Source organism: Sphaeramia orbicularis, chromosome 3 (assembly GCF_902148855.1).
Source record: "Sphaeramia orbicularis chromosome 3, fSphaOr1.1, whole genome shotgun sequence".
Lineage (NCBI taxonomy): Eukaryota > Metazoa > Chordata > Actinopteri > Kurtiformes > Apogonidae > Sphaeramia > Sphaeramia orbicularis.
In genome coordinates this window covers 14151848-14165915 of record NC_043959.1, presented here as the reverse complement: position 1 = coordinate 14165915, position 14068 = coordinate 14151848, and positions in this window count along the sequence as shown.

The following is a 14068-nucleotide window of genomic DNA, read 5'->3' as shown; positions in this document are numbered from 1 at the left end:
TACTTTTTCGTGCTTTATAACGTGGTAATAGTGTTTTTTTCTCTATCTGCAAAACTGAGAGAGTTATGGGTGAAAACTGAGTATCTTGAAAATCAGGACCTTGCATTTGACCTTTCTAGGTCATCCAAGGTCAACAAAATTGGTACCAAATAAAAGGTTATATGTGACTTCCTGTAAGTTGATAATACAAAGTTGGTAGACATCCGTCTTAGTTTTCAAGACTGAAGCCATTTTCTGAATATGCAAATTAAGCACCTGACCCAACGTTGGCCTATATCTGAGCTGTACTTTGGCCTAATATTGACAAAAACTAATCAAGTCGACTAGAGAATATGGACAAACATTTGGTCATGGTTTGATATCAATAATGCTTGAAATGTGACCGATAGAGCAAACAGACAGACAGATGAACAGACAGATGAACAGACAGACAGACAGACAGATGAACAGACAGACAGACAGATGAACAGACAGACAGACAGACAGACAGATGAACAGACAGACAGACAGACAGACAGACAGACAGACAGACAGATGAACAGACAGACAGACAGATGAACAGACAGACAGACAGACAGACAGACAGATGAACAGACAGACAGATGAACAGATGCACTGACCAATATGCTTTCCCTCCTGCAAGCAATGAGCAAAAACAAACAAATAATGATTTTAATAAATGAATAGAAATGATCAATATCATCAATAAAATTAGCAAAAATAATCTGAATAAATTTGATACATCAGTGTCTCATTCCTTGTATTTATTTTACTCATTAATACAATTTAGGAGCAAAAAGAATTTCACTATTTTAGGAGATTTTCTGAAAACACTCAGGTAGTTCATAATCCTTCAAATTTTGGTTCAGGTTTACATTTGAGCTACATTTAAATAATGTTGTTTAGTTGGTGTTTCAGCCACGTTAAATATATAAAGTAGAATGAGTGTGTGTTCACAAGTGTTTTGTTTTTTTTTTGCTTTAAATTTCCTTTATTTTCTCCTACCCCCAAAATAGTCCATACGTTAAAACAGGGGTGTCAGACTCATTTTAGTTCAGTTCCACATTCAGCTAAATTTGATCTGAAGTGGGCCGAACCAGTAAATTATAATACATTACATTATACATTACATTATAATACATAAATAATATCAACTCCAAACTTTTCTCTACATTTAAGAGCGAAAAAAGTTAATTTACATTATAAAACATTTACATCGACAAACTATCCTTTAAAACAATGTGAGTAACATGAACAAACTGAAAAAATAAGTGCAATTTTAACAATATTCTGCCTCAGTTTATCATTTACACATGTTCATTATCATATAAAAAATACACAAAACATTTAGTCACAGGCAGAGTCTTGTTAAAATATATGTACTTCTTTTAAAACATTTCAGGTTGTTCATATTTGTTCAGGTATTCAAATTTTTTGTGATATTATACTTTGTTTTAGTGTAAATATATATATTGAAAATATTTCCATTTACAAAGAGAAAAATTTGGAGTTGTCCTTATTTATATGTTATTATGATAGTATTTGACTGGTCCTGCCCACTGGAGATTGAATTGGTCTGAATGTGGAACCTGAACTAAAAGGATTAACATCTTAGTGTAATTTTTGCATTTCACAGCTTCATCCCGAGGGCCAGATTGGACCCTTTGGTGGGCCGGATTTGGCCCCCGGGCCACATGTTTGACACCTGTGCATTAGAATGAAACACTGCAAATTCATGAGTTATTATTACATCTGCAAGACATCTGTCTTTTTTGTTTTCAATAATACAAAGAGGTCTAGTGCGAATAGAACTTGTGTCCATTTTTGGTCTTTTTAGTACACTGACCCACTTCCAGAAGAATGAAGGACAACAGTAATCAGTGTTGAAGGCTTTCACAAACGGAGACGCCGCATTTAGACGCAGAAATATGTCAAAGAAAAGCCAAAGTCAAGGTACTGAAAACTATAGTCAAAGTGTGGTTTTCAACTGCGCAGGCTCACTTTCACTGGTGTGGAATCAGGTTGCTGCCCCCCCGCCCCCCCCTCCTGAGTCCAAACCCCTCTGTAGCCATACTGTGGTGCACTTTCCAAGCAACAGTGGGCGGGGGCGGATCCAAGCCACTACGGTTTTCACTGCATTTCCTGTTGTAGTACAAATACAAAATTAGACTTTTATGTGAATTGGAGGGGGTGGGAAAGATGAGGAGGAATGTAACCTACTTTTCTGTCAACAACCTCTTGTTTGTGCGCTGCTTATGGGACAATAATGTAGAAAATGTGAGTGAAAGCAGATCCATCTAGTGTTTACCGATTCACTGACAATTTAAAGCCTGTGGGTGAATTAACAAGGAACTAGGACAAGGGTCAGTCAGGTGTTTTACTAGGTTTTAATATTTTACTCTGGTCTGTATGATTAGACTAGTGTTTTTCAACCTTGGGGTCGGGACCCAACGTGGGGTTGCCTGGAATTAAAATGGAGTTGCCTGAAATTTCTAGTAATTGATAAAAAGCAAATAAGAAAAAAATGTACTAATAAAAAATATATGGTGAGTTGAGAGAGACAATCACAGTACGTAAAACTGCAGCACTGTGGTTCTGTTTATCTGTCAAATGTTCATTGTGGTTAGTTTCAGATGCTGCAGCTCTTTCATAATTCATAGTTTGAGTTCTTGTTTGTTCAGTATTAATTGTCAGCCTTGTAAATCCAAGCTGGACTGACTGTACATATCCTGACCAAGGAAAATAAAATTCTCACTTTGTGCAGTAATCTACACCTGGATTTACTGCCTCCGTCCACAATAATATACATTATATAGACTAAATGTCCTTTAAAATTAACCTGCCTTTGAAACAGAGTATAGAAAACTATTACATGATCAAAAACAAATTAGTTTTAGCCAAAAAAAAAAAAAAAAAAAGCACAGTTTTGAATGTCTGGAGTCGCCAGAAATTTGTGATGTTAAAATGGAGCAAAAAAAAGGTTGGAACCACTGGGTTAGACAAAGCTCAATGTTATTCCAAACAAGGTCTGGGACCAAAATCAGTAATGACAGTGTTGTTACTGACATAACAACAACAACAACAATAATTCAGTGTGTCATAGTTGATCGGTCTTCATAACATTTAAAACACAGTATCTCAGGAACAGAACATTTACCAAAACCATTCCCATAGACTCCAGGAAAAACTGGGAAGGATTTAACAGCTAAAGGTCGAAGGTCATAGTCACTGTGACCTCACGGAACACATTTTTGATCTAAACTTCTGGTAACTGAGACAAATGTTTGAATAGATCATGATGCAAGGACAGTGGATAGTCTGACAACCTAAAACTTAACCAAGGTGACATCAAAAACAGCTGAATTTGTTGGAAGCTTCATCACCGTCTATCCCAGAGCAGAAGGGACGCCAGAAGAACCTGGTGATCAGAGGGTTTGTCCTGCATAGATGACTGTGAGGTGGCCACATCTAGTTGGCAAAATAATAACAGAAGGTTTAGTTTACGGACTGGTTCCACAGATCAGTGTCTGGGTTCATTATCTTTAGTATCTGATGCTTTTTACTTTATCGTATTTAAATTACAGTTGGTCAGTCTGATGACATCGTCTTTTTATGCTTGATGAAGTGTTTGTTTACCATACTGTTTTACATCATATCATTATTAATATTCCTAAATTATGTAAAGGTATTTGATTAAGACAGCTAAAAGTACCACATGTGCTTTGTTTCCGTTCGGTATATGTGTGGTTTTCTGTTTCTGTGAAGGGAAGGAACCCAAATCAGCAGCAGTGGGTCAGAGCGGTGCAATGTCTTGAACAACAGTCACTGCTGACACCTGGTGGAATATGAGGACAAACACAGCCCACTGCATGTGGAGCTGAAATGAGGACGTTTATAGCACAACCACTGCTGCTAAAAGGAAACTGAATTCCTGGTGAGTAAAAATATTACCAAAGTACCTGTGTGTCAGCCTCATGTTTGACCAGAGTCAGTCCTCATATATGACGATCAGTGATCCTTAGGAACTATATTGGTATCTCTAACCATTTATATTGTGGCATGTTTGCCACAGTGCATTATGGGTAGTGGGTATTTTGTTGTAAATGTGTTATTTTTATGTGCAAGAATTCAGCGGGGTTGTTGTGTTAGTATTAGTTTTGACTTAATATGTGTATGGCAATGCTTACTGGCCTTTTTGTTTATTTTTTCTGTATTTTTGTAATTTGTAAAGTTGCATGCCGAGTGAGAGCCATAGGCAGAGCAATGGCTATCCTGTTGTGACCCCTTTGAATCACATGTTCCATAAAGTCAAAGTGAAAAACTACTTTGAGACTATGATTACCATTGAACCGAATTCTTGTGAAACTTTCTCCAATGTCACAATATGGTATAAGACTTACAAACATGGATGGTACGTTGTAGTTAAACTATATATTGAAAAAAAACTATCACAAATTGAAAAATGATGGGGTGGTAGCAAGAGCGATGGAATAGTGATGGGACTGTTGGCTCTTTGAAGGGAGCTGTTCAATCAGGAGCCGTTCACTGAAAAGAGCCGTTCAATAGACTGGCTCTTTTATGTTTTTTGCAGTATTTTGAAACACCAAAGTTTGAATGACTAAATAGGCTACATGTGATGATTGACATTACATTTTAAAGGTGTTTAATTGGCGCAGCTGTAAATATCTTACGTAAAAAAGAATAGTTAGTTCAAATGTGTGGGCTAAATACATGACATGAGAGGTGACATTAGGCAAATGCTGGAATTGGACAAAATACATCACGGTACATTATGTGGACTAGTCTGTAGCCTAAAAATGAAGAAGAAAATAAAACATTTTCTTATGAAACAACATTTTATTTTCCTCAAAACAAGAACAATAAATGTGACTAAACATACGGAAAACATTGCACAAAACACAACAGTGATTAATCACTGCAATTACAGTACTTAAATACCCAACAAACTGTAGTGCAAATAAAATATTTCAAGTAACATTGCAAAATACCTGATATCTCTAATGTAAATATCAAAATGATAAAACATTAGAAGTTCTCTCACTTCTATTCTGTGTATAAAGCCAATGCCTCCCCAGTGACGCTAAATTGACAGGCAATCGGACACTCCCTCCTTAAAAATAAATAAATAAATAAATAAAAATGAACGGCTCTTTACAAAGACTCGGTTCCCATCGTTCGTTTCAAAGAGCCATTCAAAAGATTTGATTCGTTTGTGAACGTCACATCACTACGATGGAGTGAGCATGCACTTGTTGGAGCTCCTGCACATTTTTGTTTAAATTTCATTAATTAACCCTCCGGTACCCGGGTGCGCCTTTTAGGCACACTTTGCACTTCGTTTTAAAAAACTTCATATTATTTTTCACAATTTAAATAAGGTTAGAATTCAAAAGTTGTTCATTTTTGCATGATCTTTAAAATTCTGACCACCAACTAAAATGTGCACATTGTAAACAAAAGAAAATTACAAGACTAGCATCTGTCTCCCAAGTGTGCCTAAAACGCACTATTTCTTCCATTTGATATGTACAGGGTGGGGAAGCAAAATTTACAATATTTTGAGGCAGGGATTGAAAGACAGTGTATGACCAATTAGTTTATTGAAAGTCATGAGAATTTATTTGCCACAAGAAAATGTCCATAATAGAAAATGTTTTTATTCTATGTGTCCTCCTTCTTTCTCAATAACTGCCTTCACACGCTTCCTGAAACTTGCGCAAGTGTTCCTCAAATATTCAGGTGACAACTTCTCCCATTCTTCTTTAATAGTATCTTCCAGACTTTCTCCTAATAGTTTTGCTCATAGTCATTCTCTTCTTTCCATTATAAACAGTCTTTATGGACACTCCAACTATTTTTGAAATCTCCTTTGGTGTGACGAGTGCATTCAGCAAATCACACACTCTTTGACGTTTGCTTTCCTGATTACTCATATGGGCAAAAGTTTCTGAAAAGGTATGGATAATAGTGTTAGGTATGATTATGACATCAATATATGTTTGGTTTCAAAACAATTGACGTAGTGCCTGCTGAGAAAAAACAACTAAATGTTCATTGTAAATTTTGCTTCCCCACCCTGTATGATTAGGGCTGAGCTGGATTTACAAAAATAAAATCTAATTAGAGCAGAAAAATAAATCAATATATAATATTTAATAGTTTGATTTATAGGTGTACATTTTACGCACACTTGGTGACAGATGCAAGTATTTTTGAACATTTGACCTAGCACCAAAAATAATAATGCAAATCAGTCAGTGTTGGAGTTAATCATTGACATATGCCAGGCTGCAAAAATCAAATAATATGTGATCCACTTTTTATATAGTATATTGAAAAAAATTTTTTCTTGTTTGTTTTTTGCACCCAAAAAATGGTTTGTTTACATTACAAACACGGCATTTAAAGGGTTAAAAATGTGACAATTATTGAGTATTTGGTATTTTTATTTACGGCTCAAGTTGATTAAATAGAAAAAAGTGTAAAAGAATTAGAAACAAACTGTATGAAATTTTTTTTTACATTATTCCACAGGTGTGCGAAAAAGGCACACTTGGTGCTTAGTAAGGGCCACACTGGACGGGATACCGGAGGGTTAAGGACACTATGTCACCTTTTTGGCATAAAAGACTCTCATAATTTAGTTATTATCTGAAGTATAGTAAGAAGTTCGAGGAAAATCTCATTTATGACTTCAAAATTATGCAAGTTCAAATACTAGGCCTGCTCGAGCACAAGGCCCAACACAGCAGCGGCAAAAAGTTTGAACAACGATAACCAGCCTCAGCCTGCTACAAGCGACAGCGTGGACCCCATAGCCATCAAAAAGGACATTCTCATCTCCCTGCGAGGAGACATTTCAACTGCGATTAAAGAAGAAATGAAAAACGCCTTGGCAGAGTATTTTGAGTATCTGTGGAAGGAAATGCGGGACATGAAGAATGAAATCGCTGACAACACTAACGCTGTCCGGGCGGAACTTGAACTGGTAAAGGCTAGCATGACAGAGCTAAAGGCTAACGTGAGTGAGGTTCAAGAGGGGCTATCAACATGGTCAGACGAGGTGGTGGAAATGCGAGAAACGATGACTGAGCTTAAAACACAAGTGACAATGCTTAAAGACAAATGTGAGGACCCGGGGGGGCGTATGAGACGGGGTAACATCAGAATTATTGGCCTTGCCTAGCTCCAGGCCTGTAGCGCACCAGCGGCCGTCTCTGCGCTCCTCACAGAAGTTTTCCAGCTGGACAGACAAGTATGTGTGGACCGCTCTCACCACAGGAAACCTGGAGATAAACCCCGAGCAATTATTGTTAAACTACACACTGTAAGCCTAGAATTTGTATTTACTAAAATGCTTTAATTACAATGTACTGAAATGATTTCAGTTTTTTTCATTGCTATAAAATATTCAGCATATTCTACTAATTTGTAGACACAGTTGAAAGTGTGAAAAAATTTAAGTTGAATGGATTTAACTCACTCAGTTTTAGTCTTGACCACACCTTTTTATCTGTGCATTGCATTGTGGGTATTGGGCATGTTGTTGTAAATGTGTTTTTTTTCTGTGCAGAGGTTCAGCGGGGTTGTGTTGTTAGTGTTCATTTGGTCTGAATGCATGAATGTCAGTGTTTATTGGCCTTTTTGTGTTTGTTTTTGTAGAGCTGCACCATGAGTCAGAGCCAGAGGAAGAACAAAAACTTTCCTGTTAATCTTTAGTTGAACTGAAACATTGGAAAACTTAATGCTTAAGTAATATAAAAACATAACCTATTTTAGTCAATTACATTGAGATAATTTCCTGCAGATCAGCCATCCATGCTACAAAGAAATAAACTGATTAATCATACAAAGCCATGTAAATTGAAAGAGATTTCAATTTAGATCTACTTGGATTTGAATCAAATGAACTGATAATATTAAGTCTAATGATTATACCAAGTAATTGATATTGCAACAAAGTTTAAGTAAAATTAACTTGGCATTCAGTGTGTTGGACTTAAAATAGCAATTCCATTCAAATCAAGCATTTAAGTTTAATACACTCAAGTTTTCATTACTCAATACTTAAATTTTTTAAGGCAACGGGTTACTTGAGATTTTTTAAGTAAACTCAACTTATCCAGTCTTACAGTGCAGAAGGAGGGAGACGCCATGGACATTTTAAGGAGAGCGCGCAACAGTGGCGGCAAACTTCAATACAGAGGAAACCCCATAGCCATCTACCCAGATTACACAGCCAGTGTCGTCAAAGCTCGAGCCACCTTCAGCAATATAAGGAAGATGCTGTGCAACAGACCCGGAGTCCGCTATGGAATCCTCTTCCTGGCCAGACTCCGCATCTTAAGGCGGCCATACACTGTGCGATTTTAGAGACGATTTCTCACTCGTGCGACTCTTTCTGGGATGGGGCCAGATGTGCCTCTAATCGTGTGTGGTGCTTGGTGCAGTGTACATGGGGTAAGGAGAAGCTATTAACACCTCACCACCACCTCACGACCTGCAATCGTGTGTTCGCAAGGAAAACGGAGCTGTTTGAAATCCTGCTCGCTCCTCGTGAGGGTATTGCACTGTCAAAGCAGTGCCACGAGCCCATGTGCCACGAATTCTCACACTGTGCATGTGCGAATACAATAATAGCCAGCTACTGTAAGCTAATTCTAAGCTTACAGTAGCTGGCTATTGGCCTAGTGCAGTTTAGCTTTTGCAGCTTACCTCTGGTTCCCTGTGCTGTAGGACTGACAGCCCATACTGTCCACGTCTGGACAACCAATTCCTTTGAATGTCATGGGAACAGACTTCCAAAAGCAATTAGCAGGTTTTACCAAGCACTCTCAAATTTTACAATTAATAATACTTCTAACATAAAATGTAGAAGGGAATTGGAAATGAATACACACATATCAGATGAGGTGTGGGCAGATATATGCTCTGAAGCCCATATGGTAACTAGTTCTAGTTCATGGAGAGAGTTCAAATGGAAAATTGTCACAAGATTTTTTAGGACACCAGAGTTAATTTCAAAAATGAACCTCCTGAATCCTAATACCTGTTGGCGAAATTGTGGGGCTCACTTGGGGAACCATACCCACATATTCTGGACGTGTCCTAAGATCAGACCTTTCTGGGATGATATATTTGTCGCTGTGAACAGTTTTCAACCAAACATTTTCTAAAGATTTCAAGTTTGCTATTTTAGGTGTAATCCCAGAAAGTTTAGAGGGAAATAACCAAAAATGCCTCTTGCGAATTTTACTAACATCAGCCATTAAATGTATCACTATCAAGTGGCTGAAACCTGAATCTCCAACATATAACATTTGGATTGAGAAAGTGAGGGAAATCTATCAGATGGAGCAAATTACATATATACTTAGAATTCAGGGAGAGATATTTACAAAGAGATGGAGTCCCATGATTAAGTTTTTAATGCAATAAGCATTCAGAAGTGGTTGTATACATATATGTTTTTTATATGTATGTATGTATGTATGTATGTATATTTGTGTATGTATATATATTATTTCTTTTTTTTTTTAAATCTTTTTTTGTCATTCATATTTAATTTGTTATTAATTGTAATCAATATCTACTGTAGATATAGATTTTTTTTGTTTGTTTGTTTCATGTGTGCCATATGGGGATGTGTGATTATATATGTCAAAGTGTGTAAAATGTCTTATATATCTGGATGAGCAAAACCAAATAAAAATTAAGTTAAAGAAAAATCTAAATGTCTCGAAAATGTGAGCAAACTTCGTAGACATTGTCCCGAGGAAGGTACATATAAAGTTTGAAATGAATCTGACCGGTAGTTTCGAAAAAGTTTGTCGAAATCCAGACATCGGTGACCTTGAATTTGACCCTTCAAGGTCAAAGGTCATGGACCCATGAAAGTCCATGTATGACTTCCTATCAGTCCTCAATAGTAACTATACTGATATTTGTAACCATTTACATGTAATAAACCCTCCAAATATGGACCATTATTAATAAAGGCACATTTGAAATATTTTTAAAAAGTTGGACATTCATGCACATGTTCTGGGACTGTGACCTTTTAAAAAGTTATTGGAGCTCAGGTCACTCTTTCACTCAATCAGTCTTGGACTTACAATTTGATTTAAGCAGCAGTTTATATTTACTAAATGACACATAATTTACAGTTACAAAATAAAAAATGCAGGATACTAATTTTGATCACTTACTTTGCAAAGAAATGCATACTTTTATTTTGGAAGAATGAGTCCCCTCCATCTTTTAAGATTTTCCATGGTCAGTTGTCTTCTTTTTTACCTTTAGAAAAACTGACTTTGGATAAACATAATCGTGGCCATCTCTTTAATGAATTTTGGTTGCCTTTACTCTCCAGTATGGAGAAAGTTTGAGTTTGTACGCCATGAATACTGCCCTACTACTGCTATTTATGTTACAGCATGCATCACTGTGCTCATGCTTATGTTTGTGCCCTTATTACTGTTATTATTGTGATGATAATGGTGATTATTATTATTATTATTTCATTTCATTTTTATTATTATTTTTATTTTTTTAAATATATATTTAGACTTATGTTTTTAGTCTGTTACTTTTGAGTGTGTTTAGTTGGTTTATTCCTTCAGGGGTGGAGGGTGGGAAGAGTGCACAAAGGAGAATTGCAAAAAGTAAGACCCAGTATCACTATGTTTGTACTGTATCTGGATGATTTTCTTTTGTGAAATAAAAAGATATTTTTAAAAAAAATTGCAAAAATCAAAACTGTGAACAAACTTTGTAAACACTATCCTAAGGAAGGTACATATAAAGTTTGAAATGAATCTGACCAGTAGTTTAGAGTAGTAGTAGTTATCAGAGAAGATGTTTGAAGAAATTGCTAATGAAGACAATGAAGACGACTTTGAAGACGAAGACACTGATTACAGCGGACACATCAGCTGGTGAGCCGTTCAGCTTAAAATGCAAATACTGTTCCTTGAAATTCTCCAACATTATCCCTTAAATGTGTGAGACAGTATTAAATAACAGACACAGTGGAGATGTTCACACTACATCAGGCACATTTAAACATTCACTTCATTTATCACAAACCAGATTGTGTTGCATTTATTATTAACTGTACAAACAATAAAGATCCAGACATAGGTAGTGCATAGAAACCTTTGGAAACTAAAGGTCCGTTAAATCGACATACTCTGTGAACAACAGGGGTGATGTTTGGTACATGCCATTGTCGTTTATCCTAAAATCTAGAATACAGAAACACAGTCAGTCAAATTTAGAGCAGGCCTACATCTACTTTTCAACAACAGCTTTGTTTTATAACATTCAGCACTAACAGGGCCTGGAGCCCAGCAACAACACAGATTAACACTTCATCTTAAACATGAGACTGTGCATGCACCCATTCTGCTTGTGGTCATTGCCTGAAGGTTGAAAACGTCTCTGTAGGATTCGTTTTATTCTCAAGGAAACAGTCTGTGTCATAAAAGGTGGTGAAGTACCAGCATTTCATGTTCTAGTCCATGTCTTTGGTTTGTGGTGATCTTGGCAATGCTAGATATTTGACGAATCGGACCAGTTTTAGCCTGTTTTAGCCCAGGAACTGAACAGGAGTTACACCATCCTCCATCTTGTTACTACGACGGCGTATTAGGGCCACATAAGAAAATAAAAACGCCTGTCACTACGAGAATAAAGTCATTATTTAACGAGAATAAAGTCGTTATTTAACGAGAACAAAGTCATTATTTATCAAGAATAGAGTCATAGTTTTAAAACACTCATTATTTAATGAGAATAAAGTCATTATTTAACAAGAATAAAGTCGTAGTTTTAAAAAACTCATTATTAAATGAGAATAAAGTTATTTAACAAGAATAAAGTCGTAGTTTTAAAAAACTCATTATTTAACGAGAATAAAGTCGTTATATAATGAGAATAAAGTCATACCCACTCATCGAATAATGTAGAACTGTGAAGATTTAGTGCAGTTCTTCTTTCATTTGGGGTTTAGGCACAAAGGCCAAATACTGAGTCTATCCTCTCATTAACACATTCTCATTAGTTGAAGGACTCTGAAGCGAGTTTGCACACATTTGGATTTATTGTAAGAACTGAAATGATTTGTAGCAAATTTCCTTCTTTGGGGGAGAAACTGATGAAGTGTTCAGCTGTAGGACTATCAGTGGAAACACCAGAGAACTAAACAGAGAAGGTTTGGTGTTTCTGAACAAACTGTGGGGATTCTACTGTGAGGTTTGGAGTCCAACAGAAGGGAAAGCTGTTGCTTCGCTTGTTGCCTTCGCTGTAAAACCAGAAACTCTGTTGAATTTTCAAAATAGTATGACTTTAATCTCATAAAAGTACGACTTTATTCTCGTTAACTAATGACTTTATTCTTGTTAAATAATGATTTTTTTTTAAAAAACTATGACTTTATTTTCATAGTGACAAGCGTTTCTATTTTCTTATGTGGCCCTAATACGCCGTCGTATGTTACACATTTTAATGGATTTTTTCTCATTTTCCTCTGAGCAGACACTGTTTCCATTTCTTTCAGTGAGGATTCTTTCCAATGTGATAGTTACATTTGTCTATATTTATTGTAATGTTAGGTGTCAGCATGAATTTGTTTTTGTCTGAAAGAAGTGAGTTGGCACTTTTAACTTGAAGAAGTTTAAGAAAATAACAATACCCTAAATTACATCAAAGGCCTTTAACTTTAGAAAGAAAAATGACTGGCATTTTCAATCAAAATCTAATTTTCTGTATCGTTTATGGCTGGAATTTTTAAATTTAGTTTCCTTTATTAATATTTAATGGGGCTGGGCACTAACCTGTGATAAGTTTATGATACAGACAGAATTGCATTGATAACTAGGTGTCAAAAAAGTGTCTCATCATTTAATATCAAATTTCAACACTGCAGCGCACATGCACGGTGTTAACACATTTTATTCATGACTATAATGCCAGACATTTTCAAGTTGGGATAAAAAGGTTTGGCTTTTATTAAGTAAAACTTCTTTGAGCAGTAAATAGGTGTACATTCTTATGTTATGAAACTTCTGAGTGTATGAAAATGCAGATGAGCTGGAAAGTTGAAAGATTTGTTTAATGTGTTTTTCTTTTTGTAAAAATGGCAAAAGGAAAAATGTATAATTTAGGGGCCAGAGTATCAGTATCAGTATAAAATGTGAATGATAGCCAACCCTCGGGTCCAGTTCACCTTTTATTATGTTCCCAATGATAAAACACCTGGACCCAAGGTAAGTTCCGACTGCAAACTACACCTGAAATCATCAACGTGTTGAAATATTAAAGAAACTGAGTTAATGCCACAGTACAGATTAGGTTTACTTTAAATTCTGTTGAGGTTTACGCTGCAAATGCGTAGGCACAGTCACTTTTCCATCTGGGCTGACAGACTGCTCTCACAGCAGATGTTTTAACTCTGTCCCATCTAGTTGAACCAGCTGGTTTATCTCACATTCCCACATGTCACTGCTGTAGAAACATCTGGTACCATCTGCTACAAATAAGGGTAGAAGTTAAATGGGTTGAGTGGCTAGTGCTTGAGTAGTGCAGTAAATGCAAAAAAAGTATGTTTCAGAGCAGGGGTGTCAAACTCATTTTAGTTCAGGGGCTCATTCACCACAATTTGATCTAAAGTGGGCCAGACCAGTAAAATAATGACTTAATAACCTATAAATAATGACAAATCCAAGTTTCTCTCTTTGTTTTAGTACAAAAAACACACCAATTAAATTACGAAAATGTTTACATTTTACAAAAAAGATGTGAATAACCTGAAAAAACAGAAATTTAATATAAAACAATTTGTGCAATTTTAACAATATTATGCCTCGACTTATTATTTATATATGTACATTACACACAGTGTTACATAAACATTTGGTAACAGGCAGAATATTGTTAAAATTTTGGAGGTTGGAACTAAAATTTGAACAATTTCTACAATATTCCATCTCTTATTATTAACACAACTCCAGATCACAGTGGATCCATACATGCACAAAACATTTAG